The sequence below is a fragment of the Carettochelys insculpta genome, chromosome 30, assembly GCF_033958435.1.
Source record: "Carettochelys insculpta isolate YL-2023 chromosome 30, ASM3395843v1, whole genome shotgun sequence".
NCBI lineage: Eukaryota > Metazoa > Chordata > Testudines > Carettochelyidae > Carettochelys > Carettochelys insculpta.
In genome coordinates, this window is record NC_134166.1 from 11,280,901 (window position 1) to 11,289,022 (window position 8,122).

General features: G+C 62.8%; 1 long non-coding RNA gene across 1 annotated transcript; it reads left to right on the plus strand.

Annotated features, from left to right (window-relative positions):
• Window positions 1–6,946: 6,946 nt before the first annotated feature.
• LOC142003834 (uncharacterized) lies at window positions 6,947–7,912 on the plus strand. Its single transcript, XR_012642887.1, has 3 exons — window positions 6,947–7,082; window positions 7,510–7,664; window positions 7,882–7,912. It is a non-coding gene; the product is annotated as an uncharacterized LOC142003834 (long non-coding RNA).
• The last annotated feature ends 210 nt before the right edge of the window (window positions 7,913–8,122 follow it).

Consider the following 8,122-nt stretch of genomic DNA (forward strand, 5'->3'; position numbering starts at 1 on the left):
CAGCTCCTGGGGGAATCCTGCTCCATACTGCCGCATGTACATGCTGCATGACACCCTTAAGATCCAGGCCTCAGGACCTTCTGTCCTTGGTGGCCCCATGCTGCAGGCCTATCTCGAGCGTCATGCCATGGTGAGCCACACCAGGCTCTGTACCTGGCGTACTGTGTGACATTCTGTGATGGAGTGTGGGGAGTGCATGTGTGAGACTCAGGCTGGATGTGTATGAGACAAGCGGAGCAGCTCCCAGCGGCCAAGGATGACCCTGGGGCTATAACCTAGGCTGGCAGGTAACACCTCTGCCCTGAACACGGAGGAGGGAGGAGCCAAAGCGGGGGTTTTTGAATCGGAGGCAGCAGTTGGAGGCTGTGGGGAGAGGGAGCTGGAAGGCAGCCAGCCTGGCGAGGGGGGGAAGCTACACCCCAGACGGGCACCCCTCAGGCTCCTCTCCCCAGGATGGGTTGGAATGACTGTCTCTGACTGCTGCACTGACGCTTCTGTGAGAAACTGGGCCTCTGTTGCCTAGTAAACTTCCTGTTCTACCTGCTGAGTGAGAGTCACTCCTGCCTGCGGACGGGGTGCAGAGCTTGGGGACCCCTGAGCCCCATCACACATTCTGCTAGTGCTGCCTGAAGACAGCTGTGGCACATAGTCTGTAGCACAGCAGCGTTGTGCATGATGGATACGGCTCCTACTGCTGCCCTATCAGCCCACGGCAGAACCTCTGTGGGGAAAGCTGGGCCTGTTCCTGATAGTCACAAGGGGTGCAGCTCCTGATCTGTGCTCTGCGTTGGGCTGAGCATCACAGACCATCTCAGCATCTCACCAGGGTTACCAGATCTTCCCCACAGCCTCTCATGGCTCTTCAGGGCCATGGCTGGGGCAGGGAAGCAATGTCCCCAGTGGGGAAAATTGATGGACTTAGAATGGCATCACACCAGCTAATCTCACTGAGAACCCAGTGGTAGGGAGTCTCACGGGTTAACCCCACTCACTACAGTACATATACTTTGTAGCTTCTGCAGGCTGAGCTCATTGCACAACCCAGGGGTTCCTGGAATCTAACCCTGCTCCCAAACATGACCTGGGTGCCACTCTCCAGTGCCAGGCCCCACATTTCAGGGACTTCCTGTAACTCCTCCTCTATAAACCTGCCTATTTCCCTTGCCCCTTGCTAGGGTCTCCTCTTGTCCCCCTTTCCCCTCATGCCAGTGGCTGTGCATGCCCTCTGCCCTACCGTGACAGGTCCCCAGGGTGCAGCCCATTACTGTGGGATCTCTCTGCCCCTTCAACTTTCCAGCCCAAGCTGTCTCACAATGACTTGTTAGTGACAAGGAGCAAACCTCGCCAGGTGCTGCTGTCACACAGCAAAACTGCATGGGCAGAGCCCACAACCAGCTAGTTTGCAGGAGTGCCCCCAGAGCCATTCCTGAATCACACAGAAAAGGCCACAGCTGAATCACCCAAGCCCACAGCTCTGTACCTCAGGGATATGCTGTTTTACATGGCTTACAGTGAGGGCACGCTCAGGCACTCAGTGCAAGGATTGGATATGCTCGGTGCATGGCAGAGACACACAGTGCAGGGATAGAAAATGCTCAGTATATGGCAGAGACACACAATGCAAAGACTGGACACGCTCAGTGCATGGCACAGACACAGTACAAAGAGTGGACACACTTGGTGCATGGCACAGACACAGTACAAAGAGTGGACACACTTGGTGCATGGCATGGATTCAGGGTGCAGAAACTGGACACACAGTGCAGAGCACAGACACATGGTGCAAGAACTTGACATGCTTGGTGCATAGCACAGATATGGTGCAGGAACTGGACACACTCAGTACATGGCATACAGGGTGGAGGGACTGGACATGTTTGGTGCATGGCACAGACACAGAGTGCAGCCACGCTCAGTGCATGGCATGGACACAGGGTACAGGGCCTGGACATGTTCGGTGCATGGCATGGACACGGGGTACAGAGCGGACATGCTCGGGGCATGGCACAGACACGGTGCAGAGGCTGGACATGCTTGGTGCATGATATGGACACAGGGACTGGACATGCTCAGTGCATTACAGAGACAGGGTGCAGAGACCAGACACGATCAATGCATGGCACAGACACAGGTGCAGGGACCGGACACAGTCAGTGCATGGCACAGACACAGGGTGCAAGGACTGGACTCGGTGCATGCACAAACATGGAGTGCAGAAACTGGACGCACTCAGTGAATGGCACAGACATGGGGCACAGAGACCGGACAAGCTGAATGCATGGCATGGACAGAAGGTGCATGGCACGGACAGAAGTTGCAGAGACTGGATGCACTCGGTGTATGGCACGGACACGGAGCGCGGAGACCGGACATGCTTGGTGCATGGCATGGAAATGGAGTGCAGAGACTGGACACACTTGGTGCATGACACAGACACAGGGTGCAGAGACCGGACGCACTCAATGCATGGCACAGACACAGGGTGCAGAGACCGGACACGCTCAGTGCATGGCACAGACACAGGGTGCAGAGACCGAACGTGCTCGGTGCATGGCACACACACATGGTGCAGAGACCGAACGCGCTCGGTGCATGGCGCACACACAGGGTGCAGAGACGGGACACACTCGGTGCATGGCACAGACACAGGGTGCAGAGACCGGACGCGCTTGGTGCATGGCACAGACACAGGGTGCAGAGACCGGATGCACTCAATGCATGGCACACACACACGATGCAGAGACCGAACGCGCTCGGTGCATGGCACACACACAGGGTGCAGAGACGGGACACACTCAGTGCATGGCACAGACACAGGGTGCAGAGACCGAACGTGCTTGGTGCATGGCACACACACAGGGTGCAGAGACGGGACACACTCAGTGCATGGCACAGACACAGGGTGCAGAGACCGAACGCGCTCGGTGCATGGCACAGACACAGGCTGCAGAGACCGGACACGCTTGGTGCATGGCACAGACACAGGGTGCAGAGACCGGATGCACTCAATGAATGGCACAGACACAGGGTGCAGAGACCGGACACGCTCGGTGCATGGCACAGACACAGGGTGCAGAGACCGAACGCGCTCGGTGCATGGCGCACACACAGGGTGCAGAGACCGAACGCGCTCGGTGCATGGCACAGACACAGGGTGCAGAGACCAGACACGCTTGGTGCATGGCACAGACACAGGGTGCAGAGACCGGATGCACTCAATGAATGGCACAGACACAGGGTGCAGAGACCGGACGCGCTCGGTGCATGGCACAGACACAGGGTGCAGAGACCGGACGCGCTCGGTGCATGGCACAGACACAGGGTGCAGAGACCGGACACGCTCGGTGCATGGCACAGACACAGGGTGCAGAGACCGGACACGCTTGGTGCATGGCACAGACACAGGGTGCAGAGACCGGACGCGCTCGGTGCATGGCACACACACAGGGTGCAGAGACCGGACGCGCTCGGTGCATGGCGCACACACACAGGGTGCAGAGACTGGACGCACTGGGTGCACGGTGCGGACACAGCACCTGGGGCCGATCTCCCCCGGGGGTTCCGGCGGAGCTCACCTCCGGCTGAGCGCGCTCAGGTTGTCTGCTGGTTCAGCTGGGCCCGCGCAGGGCTTGGGGCTGGCCCCTCCCGCCTCTGCTGCAGGAGCTGCGCCACTCCCTGGGCCCCGGCTGGTCCCGCGGCCCTGATCTCCCCGCCCCGACCGGCTCACCTGGGGGTGGAGCAACCAACAGGTGGGGGCACGTGGGAGGTCAGAGCGGGGGAGGGGTCAGAACACGGGGGCTGGAGGAGGCATAGACGGAGCAGTGGGGTTGGAGGGGGTCACAGTGAGGGTGGGGGGCTGGAGCGCATTTGGGGGGAGCGCTGAGGGGGACCCACATTCTGCAAAGCTGGACCTGTGGGTACAGGCTGCCTGGGCTGCAAACAGGCCATGGCTGCTGGCCCCTCGGCTGTGACAACTCCAGAGCAGAAGGGGGTGTGTGGGGGAGGCTGGGTCCCTCCTTCCTAGTGACACTGGGGGGGGAAGGTGAATGACCCCCTTTAGGACCCCCCATTGGCCCCTAGGTTCTCTCCAGGGCCAGAGGTTTCTGAGCCCCTGTCCCCAAGCTCCCCCAGCTGTGGGGAGGGAGTTCCTGCCCCCTTCTGCTCCATGGGGGTGGGCAGCTCAGTGCTGCTCGGGGGGGTGGGGTGTAGGAGGGAGGGGTCCAAGCTGGGCTGGGGAATGCTGGGAAGTTTGGGGGTTTCAGCTCTGGCCCCCCTAAGCCCCACTCCACCCCAGCCCCCCTTCAGAACATGCCCCCTCTTCCCATGCCAGCCCTGCCCTGCTCCAGTGTCCTCTGCCCATCCCTCAGCCGGGGAGCCCTGGCAGACTCCCTCTCTGTGGGGCACAGGGCTGGGAGACTCCTGCTGGGCATTGGGAGGGGGCTGGACCAGCCCGGGGTGTATCCAGAGGTGGGGGCCATGGAGTGGGGGAGAAGACATCAACTGCCCCGTGAGGGCAATGAGGTGGTGTTACGGCTCCCAGTGTTGCGAGCCTGGCTGGGCTCAGAGTTTGGAGTACCAGGAAATGCCCCAGAGGGGCCGGAGATCCCCTGGGCCAAGGGCAAACGGCCGGAGCTGCTGGCCCCTCTGAGGGTACCTGGGTCCGAAGAGGTGAGCAGGGGCAGGACGGACTGTGTGGCGCTGGGCAGGGGCTGGCAGGTTTGAGAGCTGGGGGGGTGCTGATGTGGGCAGGGAAGGTCAGTGCTAGTGAAGGTGGGATTGGCACAGGCCAGGGGCCGGGGGCCAGGGGTGGGGGTTGGCCCAGGCTGGGGGCCAGGGGCAGTGACACGGGTGGAGGGCTGGGCGGGGGGCCAGGGGCAAGTGACATGGGCGGGGGGGCTGGGCAGGGGGCCAGCGGCAGGTGACAAAGACAGGGGGCTGTGGCGAGTGACACGGCAGGGGGCTCCCAGTTGGTCGCACAGCACTGGGCTGAGCCTGTGGAGGTGCAGTCGGCCATGGGTCTGCCCCTTCTGCACGAGGCCCTGGCACACAGTCTCATGCTGTGCTCCACACCAGACCTGGTACAGGCACAGGATCCATTAGCCCCAGGGATGAAGTGGTCCCGATCCTGTTGCCAGAGGGCCCCACCAAGGCCCTTTGGCTCCCCTGGGGTGCGGAGCAGGTGCCAGGTGGGCTATGAAGTGGGGCTGGCTGGGCAGTTCTGGGCGGTGCCATTGTCAAAAGGTTCACGGCCACTCAGCTCCCCCCGAGGCTTTGTCCATGGCCGGGAGCCTGGGGGCAGCCCCAGAGCAGAGGATCCCACTGGCCCGGGCTCCCTGCCAGCTGGGCCAGAGGCCAGCTGAGGGGGTTGCAGGGCCTGGCTTGTTGTAAAGGGAGAGGCTGGGGTCTCTGGCTGGCATGTGGGGCTGGGCCTGAGCAGAGCCCTGGGCTGTGGGCTGGTGATGGGACGCACACACAGGGGCCTGGCAGCCATCATGACGCCCCCTGCCAGCCTCCCCATGGCATGGGGGAGGGGAAACTCACACTGGTCACCACAGCTGGCTGGGCCTGAGCAGGTGGCATGGGCTGGGTCCATCAGCTGGGCTGCGTGGGCGCACAGGGGCTCAGGGACAGGAACTCTGTGTGTGTGTGTGCGCGTGTGTGCGTGTGTGCGCACGCGCTGATGGGTGTGCACCTTCCAAGCATGTATGTGAGGCAGGCATGTGCCAAGGCTGGGGGCAGGTGCATGGGGCTGCACAGGCATGTGCCAAGGGGTGGGGATGGGCACATGGGGGGTGCACAGGCGTGTGCCAAGGGTGGGGGTGGGCACATGGGGGGTGCACAGGTGTGTGCCAAGGGTCCGTGGCCATGCTCCTCATTACAAGCACCCCCATCCAAAGCCCAGCCCCGCCTCCAACCCTTCAGCTCCCACCCCTGCCTTCACTGGAAGCTGAAGCCAGCTGCTCCCCACCCCCTCCCCTGTGAGTCTAGTGGGCCCAGTCAGGGCCCATCCTGGCTCTGCCACTGAGGCCCGTGTGACTGGGGCAAATCCGGAGTCTTGGGGGCCCGTGGGCGTAAACGAGACTGCTGCAGGGTGAGCTCCAAAGCTGGGCTGGGCGGGGCACTGCACCAACCGCTGAGCCCAGCACAGGGCTGCTGACTGGAGCAGTGGGGGCTGCAGGTTGGGAGTGAGGGGCACCTACAGAGCTGGGGGTCTCTAGATGGGGGTTGCTGGCCAGGGGTGGGGCTGAGGCTGTGACCCTAGTTGGGAAGCCCCACAGTGGACTGCAGCCTGTTGAGTGACACCCTGCCTCCCACCCCTGCATTGAGCCCAGGGCAAGGTGTGGCCCAGTGGTGCTAACCAGGTGCCAAGTGGACTGTGCTCCACACCCTGGCCAGGTGGGAGGGGCTGGGCTCCGCGTTGGTGGAAGGTTCCCAGCCCCTGGGCTCCCCCTGCACCAGCCCCAGAGCTGCTCCCACCAGCTCTCCAGGTCCCAGCACAGGGGCAGCTGGACCCACGGGGAGGCTGCAGGTTCTGGCTGCCTGCAAAGCGGGAGGGGACTGGAGCCCTGCAGCGGCCTGCGGGGACGTGGCCGGGGGCTGTGGGGAGGCAGCTGGCGCTCTCACCATCGGCTTCTTTCCTTGTAGGGTCAAGATGCTGTTTGAGGAGCTGGGCCTCCAGCATGGCCTGTGGGCTGAGGACGGCGCGAGCAGTTGGTCTGAGGAGGAAGAGGAGTTGGGCTCAGATTGGGCAGAGGATAGGGGCTGGTGAGAGCTGGGTTTGGGGTGATGTGGGGCTGTGGGGTGCAGGGGCTGCTGGAGGCTGGGGACTGGTGGCTGGGGCTGGTGGAGGGGGGCTGTTGGGTGGGATCTGACAGGGGTTATGGGGCGGGAGTTGGGGGAGCAGACGGTCCCTCAAGCTCAATGGGTTTTCCACCCCCACAGGCTGCAGGAGGACCCCCCGGTGGGTCACAGCTTCCCCCAGCTGGGTAATGAGTTTGCCAGATCTCAGCCATGTTGCCGGCAGCTCTTCTCCCCGCACGGCCTCCAGCCCTGCTACAGGGGTTTGCTCGCCGGCTGGGCAGGTCGGTTGGTGGCTGGGGGCGGTCGGGTTGGGGTTGACAATACACCAGGCACATGGGGCTCATCTCACCCAGTCCAATATGCATGTCTTCCCTGGGGGCAGTGGGTTGGGGGCTCAGCAGGGGGCACCATGCTGGGGGGTGGCGGCTCAGTAGTGCTGTGCTGCAGGGAGCAGGATGTTGCAGGCTCAGTAGGGGCACTGTCCCCCCACACTCAGGGCTGGCCCAGTGCAGCACTACAGGGAGCTCTGCGGTGGGGTGGGAGCTCTCCCCGCAGACCCCCTATTGACTCCAGTTCTCCAGGGTGAGGGGTGAGACCCCTGTACGAACAGTCGCCCAGCTCCACTCCAGAGACAGCTGCATCCCAGTGCTGGGCTAGGACTGCCAGGTGGGGGAAGGGATAGCTGCCTGAACATCTCCCTGTTTCAAGGGCACCTTTCTGGAGCTGGGCTGGACCAGGAGCCGTTGGGCACGGACCTCCGAGCTCACCCCGCTGGGCTGTCCCCACTGGCACCAGATCAGACAGCGTCTGTGCATCCACCTGCTGACAAGAGCCCCTGGGAACCAGGGCTGCTAACTGGGCAGGTCTGTGAATAAGGGACAGTCAGAAACCAGGCTCTGCAGCTGTATGGGCCCAGCAGGGGGCTGCAGGGTGGGAGTGAGGGGCACTGGCTGGGGTGGGGGAGCTCAGGCCTGTGGGTTGGGAGTGAGGGGCACTGGCTGGGGTTGGGGAGCTCAGGCCTGTGGGTTGGGAGTGAGGGGTGTCGGCAGAGCCCTGAGTTCTCTATTCTTCTCTCCACAGGGTCACTTGCTCTCCACCCGGACGCTCTCCCATCCCTCCTTCTACCCCTACTATGCAGCTTTGTCTGGCTCTGTGCCGGGGCCCTCTCTTGTTCCCGAAGGGGGCTCACCCCAAGGCTCTGGCCTGCAGGGGAGCCCGGCCATTGGATCAGGTAGGAGGCCAAGTAGGGTATGTGGTGGGGAGGGCATCTCTCCCTCTGTGGCTAGTTCAGCCCGGGTTCCCCCCACCCTAACTCCCAAGC